The sequence below is a fragment of the Aulonocara sp. 'chitande type north' Nkhata Bay genome, unplaced genomic scaffold (genome assembly GCF_057382095.1).
Source record: "Aulonocara sp. 'chitande type north' Nkhata Bay isolate Kocher_YH1m ecotype deep benthic unplaced genomic scaffold, A_spYH_male_GT1.1 unmapped_scaffold_23, whole genome shotgun sequence".
Classification (NCBI taxonomy): domain Eukaryota; kingdom Metazoa; phylum Chordata; class Actinopteri; order Cichliformes; family Cichlidae; genus Aulonocara; species Aulonocara sp. 'chitande type north' Nkhata Bay.
This window is the reverse complement of record NW_028234355.1, coordinates 241,580-253,203: the sequence shown is the minus strand read 5'-3', so window position 1 is coordinate 253,203 and position 11,624 is coordinate 241,580.

Sequence of the window (11,624 nt, the reverse complement as noted above, 5' to 3'; positions counted from 1 at the left end):
TGTATATGTAAGCATTTAAACACTGCAGAGAGTAGAATTAACAGTATTGTAGAAATTCATTTCACCGAAACAATAACGTGGCGCACAGTGTGACGCATGCACCAGTTTATTGTATTTCCAGACTTGCTTTCGGCACAATTTACAGTGCACGCTGCTCTGTTTTTTGTCAGACTTGAAATAGCCGAAATACCTTCACACTACGGAACTTCTATGGCTCTTCCGTTCGACAATCTCTCCGGCATTGGAACCATCATCTGTTTTCTCTTCGGTCACGCTCGGTTGATTTTTCTAGTCGGCACACTCATTTCCTCCATTACGCGCTGGCTGCTTCCCAAACAAACACGTGCGGCTTGGCACTTGTGCTGAACAAGTCACGCGACGTGACGCTGCGGCTGTGATTGGTTCGGCTCTGCGCTACTTAGTTTGGATTGGCTGACCTTTTTTAAAAAAAATTTTTTAATTTTTTTATTTTAAGAGGACAAGAGCGGCGAGGTCTATCGCGATAGCTTAATTTCTCTATCGAGTAAAAGTTATATCGCGATACATATCGTTATCGTTCTATCGCCCAGCTCTACTACCATGGTATCAAAATATCACAACAGAAACATATTTGGTGATGCTTCATCATCTGCTTTGTGTTTGTGTGCGAGCCCCGTCAAAAGCCTGTGCATTATGCTGGCAGCGTCCAAGATGCAGCTTCTGGTTTTTTTTCTGCATTAACATCTCGGGTTGCATTTCATTTTCTTAGTACTTATTTTAATATCTTTAGTTTTTTGTATTTTGGTCTTACTGTAATTTACCTGCTGTGGGCTCAGAGTTATTTTCCCTGATTTTATTTCATATAAACGTGTTTTTCAACCAAACGGTGAGGACTTACCTTCTTCCTTCAACTTCAGAATAGTTGCATGAAGTATACAGGGCAGGAGGTGACGGGCCAGGTCTGCAGGTTTCTGCATCGCCATGTAGTGCAGAACCTAAAGACAAACCCCCAAAAAGTTTAGTCTTCCTGGCTTCTGTTTTCTTTTTGCTCTTTCAGATCAACAGAATATTTTTGCACAGCCAACAGGCTGCCTCTGAAGAAGACTCCAGATAAACGGTGACCTTTCTCTATGATGGTTATTCACAGAGGGACCGGTCATACCCAGATCTTTAAATCTGTCATAAGACTATCAGTGAGCATTATTTTTAACTTTCTCTTTTTGGATAAACAATGTCTTTAAAAGACAGGCAACATTTTCAGTGATGGTGCAAACTGGAGCTCCGAGCTCTGCTTTCATATGTGCAGGAAGAACATGCAAACGCTTGGCAGGGACCTGCCCGGGTCCAAATCCAGGACCCTCTTTGGGTGAGGAAACAACTAACCCCAGTTACTGTTTGTCCCTTTCCCATAAAGCCGACCGGATCATTAATAGAAGCTGGTTTAAAGTTGTTCTTCATTTAACACCATCACACCACAGAGAGCTGCTGTGTGTCAGTTAAACATCGTGTGTGACAGCATCAGATCCTTTTTCATCAACATGTGAAAATGCTTCAACATACATGAGCCAAAACGGTCCCATGGCAGAAGCTGATCCTGAAAATCAGCAGAAACATTCATGAAAACACTTTGTGATCCACTTAGTAAACACGTTTGGCTTAAAAACACGCATGCGGCAAAACGAACGACCTGCTTCAGACCTTCTCGGCCTCCTTGGTGTCATCAAAAAGTCTTTTTTTGCGTCGTGCAGGTGTGACCCTGGCAGTCTCCCAAGCCTCCACCCACATGTTGCCTGGGATCTTCATCCTGGGACTGAGTGTCCCCGTCACCATCGTGTTGCCCTTCTCATCGACCACTTCCTCTTCTACGTAATCCCGAGGTGAATACCAGCGCACAAAATCCTCCAGGACACAGCCGGGGTTGACTGCCTGTGGACAGAGACACAAACTCGTACTTTAAATGAAGTAATGTGTAAATATATTCACTGACACCTCATGCTGGCACTGACGACTGTAACAGGGCCCACTCACGACACCACTGCATTCATGGACCCAAGCACACCAGGTTGTCACTGAACATAAAATGTCATTTAGGCATCAAAACGATTTCCTTCTGTTCAGGACTGGAAGTAAATACGTGTGATCTGGCAACAAAAATGTTTTACTTTTTTGTGTAAGAGTAAATCTGAAAATCTATGAATAACAAATCAATTGTATTTTAGTTTTAAAACCAGTTCAGACTGAATAAAGAGCTCGTCCACACTGGATCAGAAACATAGAGACATGGTGGGAATAACCAACACTGTAGATTCAGGGCAGCTGCAGCATGACTTACACTGTGTGCTGGTCATTATCACTGCATTACTGCCTCAGGTCTGCAGGTCTCTGCAAAGACAAGGTTCAAATAACCTCTGAAGATGATTTATAAAACTGCAATGAGCTGTTTGAAAACTGATGACCACGTGATCGTCTGGTGATCAGAGGTTTCTGCACTCACGTAGCTTCTCCCAGCATGACTGCATCCATCATGCCACACGTGTCAGTGACAGAGTCACAGCTTTCCACAGCGTAGGCTGATCAACAGTCCTCTTATTTCACACTAGTTTACTTGTAATAGCCTACATGACATTTTTTATTAAACATTTATTTATTGACTGTCTGTCCATGGTGTTACTGTGTCTGCTTGTGAGTCTGTCTGTTGAGTTCAGTGTCTTGTCTGGTTCTTTGTGTCTGTAAGTTTCCTGTTATATTCTGAAGGTCTTTGTCTCATGTGAGTGTGGTCAGTTTACGTTTCCCCTGTCTCGTCAGCTCTGATTTGTCCCAGGTGTGTTCCCCTCCTGTCTCCCATCCCTTGGTTACTGCTGTGTGTATTTAAGCCCTGTGTGTTCTCTTGCCTGTTGCTAGTTCGTCTGCGTTAATTCCCTGTGTCAACCTGTGTTCCTCCCTGCATATTTCTATGTTCCCGGGTCTCCAGTTAGCGCTTCAGGTTCGTTTTGTTAGTTTTCTACAGTTTAGGTTATGCTTAGTTTCCTACACACCTCCGCCGTTTCTGTTTGTATCTCCATCTTCTCAATAAAACTCTCCTGCATCTCAGCTGCCAGCATCTTGGGTCCTAGTTAAATTCCACACAGCTCACCCCACGAGCCATGATACCTCCTAAGGAATTGTTGACTGCATTAATTAAGTCCACTTTGATGTTTAATTGGCTAACTTAATCTGAAAATACCATCGCAGATTTGTTTGATGTTGAATTCTCCCAATTCTTTGAATCTTTGGGCTGAAGGAGGGACAATACTCGGTGTATCAATGCTCAATCAACAATCATTTATTTCCATATAATTCAACAGTCAGAGCATTACAACGTCCGGACGGGAGAGATGCTACCAGAGGGTCAGGCACATGTCTCAAAATGGTGACGGGTTGCTCAGCTTTTTATAGTCTCTAGTGGCCCCCAGCTAGTCGTAAAAGCCAAAACATCACATTTTTTCTCTGTTACAGCGCCTAAGTTATGACCTCGGCAGTTGTTTCTCTGCTTTCTGTAAGGTGGGGGTGTGGAATGTGGTCTATCTATCTCCCCTGTCTTTAGACACAGAGTCTCCTGCTTACAACCTTCTCTTCATGATTCAACAATTAAGCATGTCAAGAAAACAGTGTAACACATTCCCAGCAGATCAAGGATACAGAGTGATGCACATTTATCTAATGAACTAATATGTGAATATGTTCTGTTAACTCAAAAGTATAATGAGAACTAAACTACATACAGCTCACACACTCTATATTAAAGGGTATAATATGATCTACAGCAGTATTCTAATTCAACTACTTTGATTACATATATAAGGTAACATATAATAACAGAATAATCTAATAATTCCCCCTTTTGATCTCTGAAAGAGATCACTTACAACATGCACTCCAGGGTCGCAAGGTCCAAGTTTTCTTGATCCTGAGGCCCTCTGTCCCCCTTTAACGGGTGGACCATATGTGGGATGACCTCTGTGTTCACGCAGTTCAGATGCAAGCAAAGTTAGATTTACAACCATAACAGCAGTTACAGATGACTCTCCCATCACTCCCCAATTCTCCCACAGCTTTATTTTGGTGCTCCAGTTTTCCACTCCCATTTTAATGCCCCCTTATACCTTTCAAATGTACTTAGACTAGAACCTCTGTCTAAGGAGCTTTTAACCTTTATTTTTATTGCTGCAGCTACCAGTGTCTTCCAGTTGGGTGATTCTCAGCTTCTTTCTTCGACCTCCGGGGTTAGACCACCCTTTAGTCATTGCACAGTTCTGGGGATTATTCTGCCCCGATTTCAAACAAAGATCTGTGTATTTTGGGGTCACCGGCGTGTCCCCCTTTTTGCCAAGAGCCTCTTGAACCTCGTTGGTCTGGTGTTCCTGGTTTTCGCCAACCCCTTCATGGTTATTGCTGTGTTTGTGGGATCCATCTTCTCCAGGAGCCCAAACGTCATGACACTTGACCCCAGTTGCTGTCTCGGCAGTCCCTACATCTGTCCCTGCTGTGAAGGGTCCTCACATCTCCGGGTCCCCGTCTGGTGTCTGTTCCTTTCTCTGCAAGAGACAGAAAACCAAAACACCTCTCTCCCTAGCCTTGATAATCTAATATTGTTATCCATTGTTCTTCTAATGATTCAAATTTGGTTCAAAATATTATGTTCAGGACTTATTCTAATCATAATCTATGTGTGTGTAAAAGAAATCAAAAATTAATGAGTCATCTCTAAGTCTAACCCATTATATGCTTAAGTTTTACCATATTATGTTCAAACTCAACTCCCCCGTTTTGACACACTCCCATGTGTCAATTCATTGGAGCTAGACACTTAAAAGAGAAGGTTGGTGACATCATATCTCAGAAAGTATCAGAAATTCTTCTCTCGAGTACCGTTGCTCCAGCCTTGTCATCCCTGAGGATCTTCGATCCCGAAAATGTCCCTTCTCCTCATGTAATAAAGTCTGTCATCCTTCCATGCCCTGGTAACTGGTCCATCCAGAGCCATATGATCTCAAATATACATACAACAAGCCAAACCACACCCTGGTCACACCAACCCTTTTCTGCCCTGAAGATGTCCAACACCATCTTAGTCTGGACCAGGGTTGTAATAGTTTTGCAATTTTCATCAGTTTTAATCAGTTTTTACCAATTGTTTGCTAGTTTAGTTTAGTTTTTATTTTCTGAAAATCCTTAGTTTCAATTTAGTTTTATTTGTGTTTTGCAAAAAATTAAGTGTAACAAAATCCCAGTTCCATCATATCAGTCAAGCTCTTCTGGTTATCCTTGGGTGTTGAGACTAATAACTATTAACTCTTGCCGCACCGAGTGGTCCTAATTTTCGTTGAAGTGAATTGATAACCTTTTGAAGGCGATTGTTTCACACCTTTATTTAGATGTCCCAGTCCTGTTGTCTCGGGATACATCACGCTGCCTTATCTGGGGTTAGCTGTTTTCTGGGGATGCGGGTTGAGTGGGTGAGCTCTTCAAGGAGGGGGAGTGTGCTCCCCCTGATGAGGTCTTCTAGGTAAGCTAGGTTAACCTTCTTGTGTGGGCTTTTCAAGTGCACTTTAAGGTTAGTGGGACTTTTAGTTTTATAAATGTCCCTCATGACCCCCCTGATGACCCAGTATTTCATTTTTTGCACACTGTAGTACACATTTTAGTTTTTGCTTGTAGCTCGCATACTCTACTTGCCACTCCTCTAATTCCTGATGTTTCTTAGAGAGGGCAACAGTACCTTTAAAATTATATCACATGTGTGGGGGTGTGGCCTTGCCAATTGTTTTGCCCACCTTTTCAAAATGGCTGGCGTGCCCACAAGCACATTTCATGGAAAAAGAAAGGTAAGCTTGATATTTACATTTAAAATGTTTTGTTAAACTCAGATTTTTATTTTATTCTTTTTGCAAGTCCCCCTCCTCGGTGGCGAGAAACTGTTGGTGTGGTCAAGTGGGTGCTCTAGAAACAAACGCTCAGGACAGAACAGTTATCAGTCATGTACTTCCTACAAATTTTGCATATGTTTTATTTCATATTGATCCTCTGAGTGTAATGGTACATTTTAATTTGAATTTATCCAAACTAAACACAATATTTTCTTTATTTACTTTGCTCTTGTTCTTTTTCAGTACCACATCCTATCAAATGTCCCTGTCAATTATATTCTACATCTAATAACTTACTATTTCAAGTGAGAACCTAAATCACGTGGACCAATGTTTATTATTGCATATCTCTATTCTGAATGTGGCCAGTCATTCATAGGTATTGTTCAATTTTGGCGATTTTCCTCTATAAAATTTAATTGACTTTTTACAGTGGCCTGCTATGGTTAATAATAACATATTCCAGTCATGAGTGGTATCAAAAGTCTTCTCCACTGTAGCATTTGGCATTCCCAATAATATAACATGATACCTTACTCAAAACACAGCTAATATAGCACAGTTTTCTTAATGCAAACATCGGTAACTCAAAATCAGCAACCACAGTGTTAAGTCTGCAGTTCATACTTATGTGAAGCTAGAGTCTCCTCCTCCAGTCTCTCTTATCCTCCTGCTCCTGAAAAAACAAAACAAAACAAAGCGAAGCATCCACCCTTCTCTTGTCGGCTGGGTGAATTGTTTATTGGCATTTACGAATCCTAAAGTTGGTGCAGTCATTGTCTCAGTATCAAGTCAGTCAAAACTTTTAGTCGTCAGTCCATCACAGTCCATTCACATGCATACCTCCATACACATTCATACCAGATGTTGCTGATAATGGAGTCTCCCGCGCAACCTATTCGAGCCTTCATCACCAGCAAGATGACGTCATCATTTTAAAGGAAAACAATTCCTGCTCCACATCGAAAGGAGCCAGCTGAGGTGGTTCGGGCATCTGGCAAGGATGCCCCCTGGGCGCCTCCTGGGCGAGGTGTTCCAGGCATGTCCCACCGGGAGGAGGCCCCGGGGCAGACCCAGGACACGCTGGAGAGATTATATCTCTCGGCTGGCCTGGGAACGCCTTGGTATTCCCCCGGACAAGCTGGAGGAGGTGGCTGGGGAGAGGGAGGTCTGGACCTCTTTGCTTAGGCTGCTACCCCCGCGACCCGACCTCGGATAAGCGGATGAAGATGGATGGATGGATGGACAATTCCTTGTTGTTTTTTGGGCCGGATTGACTCGGTGCAATCCTTTTAGACTCAGAACTTCTCAGTGTTCCCTATAAGTGAATTTCTCCCAAGCCAATTACAATCATGGAGAAGCACACTTTGCAACTGTTTTTGTAAGAATATTTTATAGCGCTTTAAATTTCAATCTTTCAGGCCTTGTTTAAAGAGCTGATTGTTAAATCATGAACTCACAAAATATCAACATATCACCATATCACCATATCACCACCGGTGGATCACACCTCTCAGATTTTCTTATCTCAGTGCACTGTAACAAAAACGAAAACAGACATAACCAACAAAATACTACTAAAATAACACAAACTAGGGCCCGTTGCAGACATGTCCAAGCATAAAACTATCCCTCTCTCGCTTACGAGAAAGAACACAAGCCAAAGCTCACTGATAAAATCAAGCTAGCGCTAAACAAAACCAAACAATCAACCAGAAATTCACAGGAACATTTTGCTTCCTGCCGGGACAATATTGTGTGGGAATGAGAACCTCAGGTGCCGTAACACCTTTTGTTCCTCCTTGAATTAAAACTCAATCACAGAAAATGCCGTACTCCGACCTAAACTTACACTATTAATTCATCATTTTCACTCTGTGCCACTGTTCCTCATCAGGGCTGTGTGAAGCACAGCAAAGAATTCAGTCAAGGCCTTGAGCCATAAACAGACATCACGCACAGACATTGTTTTCATAACCAAACTTTTTTAGACCTTATTCCTAAAATCTACATAAATGCCCTCTGGGTGACATATAACACATTCTAAGTATTTAATGGTAATCAATGGCTCCTCATAAAAATTATGCATTGGGATGTTTGTGTGCAGCATTTTGCATATCAGCATAAGCAAAGCATTCTTCATTGCATCAGCGTGTATGTGTGTGTGCGTGTGGATCACTCTTCATTGCACAAGCGTGTGCATGTGTATGTGTGTGCATCACTTCTCAGTGAATCAGCATTCCCGTGTGTGTGTGTGTGTGTGTGTGTGTGTGTGTGTGTATGTGTGTGTGTATATGTGTGTGTGTGTCATTTCTCACTCACTCAACGAGTGCACGTGTTCATGTGTGTATTTCACTTCATTCTGAATCTGTGTGTTTGGAGACGTGTGTGTGTGTGTGTGTGTGTGTTCATCACTTTCCTGTTCTGGTGTTCTGGGTAAACCACGGCCTGAAGCATGCCCTGGGGTCCTGCCCCCCTCCTTTTCAGTTTGTTTGCGACCATTGCTGCTGCTGCTGCTCAAAATTCAGTCCGTCCTGGTTCTGACCCCAATTGGGGCAGTCCTTTCTCCAGTGTCGATGTTCACCGCAGGTGAAACCTGCATCTTCTTCTGTGTTTTTGTCCATTCTGAGGTGCCTTCTGTCCTCAGTTACTCCTCTTGTCTCGGTCACGCCCTTTTTCGCCACCCGATCATCCGTGTTGGTCCATCACTGTCCTGCACAGTGTGAATGCAAAGTTATCAAGGTCAGCATTCTTTCGCTCGGCCTTACTTTTCATTCGGGCTTGGCGGGCGTCTCGTCACAGCTCTGTCAGCTGACGCAGTCTGGGAATTTTCCCCCGTGTAGTGAAACGGGCCTTAGGTTTAGTGCTCTCCGTCTCGGCTGCATGAGATCACATTCCTGCAGGTCTGTTGACATTCTCAGGTCGTTGTTGTGGGTCCAGCTGTTGCAGCATTTGGTCAGTGTCACGTATGGGGGAGAGCAGGAGTCCAGTCAGCCTCGGCTTTCAGGGCCGGCAAAGCAGCCTGTAATTAAATATATATAGAAAAAACAAAAACAAAACAAAACAAAAACAAACAAAAACAAACGAACAGGAAAATGATGTTGTGTTGGCTGTGTTATTCAGAGGGGAGACAATGGGGCCAGGCCCTGTGTCAGCCTTCTTTCCCCCTTTTTTTTGTTTTTTGTCTCCCGATATAATCAACTCCTAACCCACCAAGTTGACAGGACAACATGCACCTGTTAAAATTCTTAAGATCATGTTTAAAAGCCCAAAAAAGGAACTTTCTTTCATTCAGTAATCACTTTTATTAATCAATCAACAGAAAACATGTCACAATTTGAATCTTTTAACCACTAAATTTGTTGTGTCTTGCCTGGTTGGTTAGACCAGTGTTCCTTTTTTTTTTTTTTTTTTTTAGTTAAATTGTTGTCCTGCAACCCAGAGGGTTTCTTTGTCAGTAATGTATAGACTTCATCATTTAAGTATGTTAATTTTTCTTTAACCTTGCTGGAAAATCTTCACGTGTTCATGAGTGTAAGCTGTTTCTTCATTGCGTGTATGTGCATTTGTATAAAAGCAGGTTAATTTTATCTTTTCTCAAACTAGGCGTTACCTTAAAAGGAGCCTTTCTCTCAGATTTCTCTGCTTGTGTGTTTTTGTTTCACCTTTTTGTTGTGATGCTCCGGACGCCTTCCCAACCTCCACAAGTCCGTTGGCCCCAATTTTATGTGTTAAAACTTCTCTTAATTTCTCCTCTAATTCTCTCCTCGCTGCTGTCTTTTTCACAGCTGCTGATTCGTGCTGGGTGTGGTTCCCATTACCTATAATTTTGCTTCGACCGCTGTGCTTGTGGGGGCAGTTGGTCCAGGTCCGCAGCTTCCTGTATTAACACACTAAGAGATTTATTTAATTTCATTTTCATCACATGTTAAACAGATAAGCAGGCAACCCGCCTACCTTGACAGCGTAAACTGTACGTCAGTCTCCCAACACATTCCTCTCTGTACTCCTCCATAATTCTCCACTGCACCTCTTACTATCTCTCCTTTTTATTTTTATTACACCACAGAGTAATACACCCAATTATGCCCGTCTATCTCTATGTGGCTCCAAATTCCCTCTTTATTTTAATTTCACACTCGTCAGGGGACAGGCACACAACAATTTCAACCACTGAAACGAGGAATTCAACCTTTTTATATTTCTTTACTAATCTAGACTCAACCTTTGTTCGCAAAATGTGTCTTGTTCTAGTCCGGAATAAATGTGAACCCGTGATTACACGGCCGTTCCAGTGTTATTTCCGTAGCTATGCGGGGGCCCTCACCTCCCCAAGTCACCACCTCGGCACCCGGACGCCGCCGGTCCTGGCCGCGCGTCCACGAACAGGAGGGTCGCCACTCCTAGGGCAAAATTATTTCCACAGGTACACTAGGCATCAACCTTTGATCCTAAAATGTGTCTTTGCTCTAATGTCCTCCTAATCAAACACATCAACCGTCACTGTCACTGTGTTCACACTTCACACACAGAAACACACTCAGCGCGCGCCTCACACATAGCCAGAGCGCGCCTTACACACACAGCGCGTTACACCATCAGTGAGACACACAGAGCGTTCCTCATCAGTGGAAGATTACACAGAAACTTCTGAGCTCAACTGTTAGATCTTCTTAAAGCACACTGCACCATAGACCAAAATACCCCTTTCTCTGCGCTTATGACCGCCACAACGGGGCAAAGTCGCATCATAAAAGTGATGCTTGCATCCCCGAAGTTATACCTGACATCATAAACCAGGTTTTGCTCTATGTACTTAAAATTTTACTTTGTATTATGACCGCAGCCCTTAAAACTCGACTGACGCCACAAACCACCGTCAAAACCTCTATCCAATGTACTAAAACTAGCACCAACCACTACTGCACTTCACGGCCGCACCACCGGAACACGCCGTATCATAAACCAAACCTACGGACGTGTTTCGCTCTCGCGTTGCCAGCGTTCAACTGCACCGTGAAGCCAGCATCTGCTTTTCCTTAAATCAACTTCTATTTCATTTCTGCACATTTATCTAATGAACTAATATGTGAATATGTTCTGTTAACTCAAAAGTATAATGAGAACTAAACTACATACAGCTCACACACTCTATATTAAAGGGTATAATGTGATCTACAGCAGTATTCTAATTCAACTACTTTGATTACATATATAAGGTAACATATAATAACAGAATAATCTAATATTGAACATGGTGGTATAGAAAAGTCTTAGACATGCTCTTGGCAGACAGGGGAGGTGTGTGTTCAGTGTTTGCTATTATTTGCTCCACTTTTGTTCTGAAACACACAACTTCAGGAGACATTGATGGAGTACCGTTGAGGACCTGGAAAGTGAGGACAAGAATCAAGGAAGTTAGCATGATTATCCACTTGAATGCGTTGAATCTTTCTGACCAGTTGATCACCAAAAGGCAGATCACACGAAGCCCTGTTTAACAGCTCGTTTGGAAGTACTGTTAGTTTTTCAAAGAGCAGCAGGATTGTGGGGTCGCAAATTTTAAAGGCTTTGCAGAATTTCTATAGGCTGGAAAGATGTTGATTCAGGCTTTTGGAACACAATTGAAACCAAAACACAAAATCTACAGGAGATGAGTGAAGTGTGATGCCAACAGTTTTATTGAACATACAAGATTAACAAAGATTTAGAAGAAAGAAAAGCCCACTACGGTGTTCG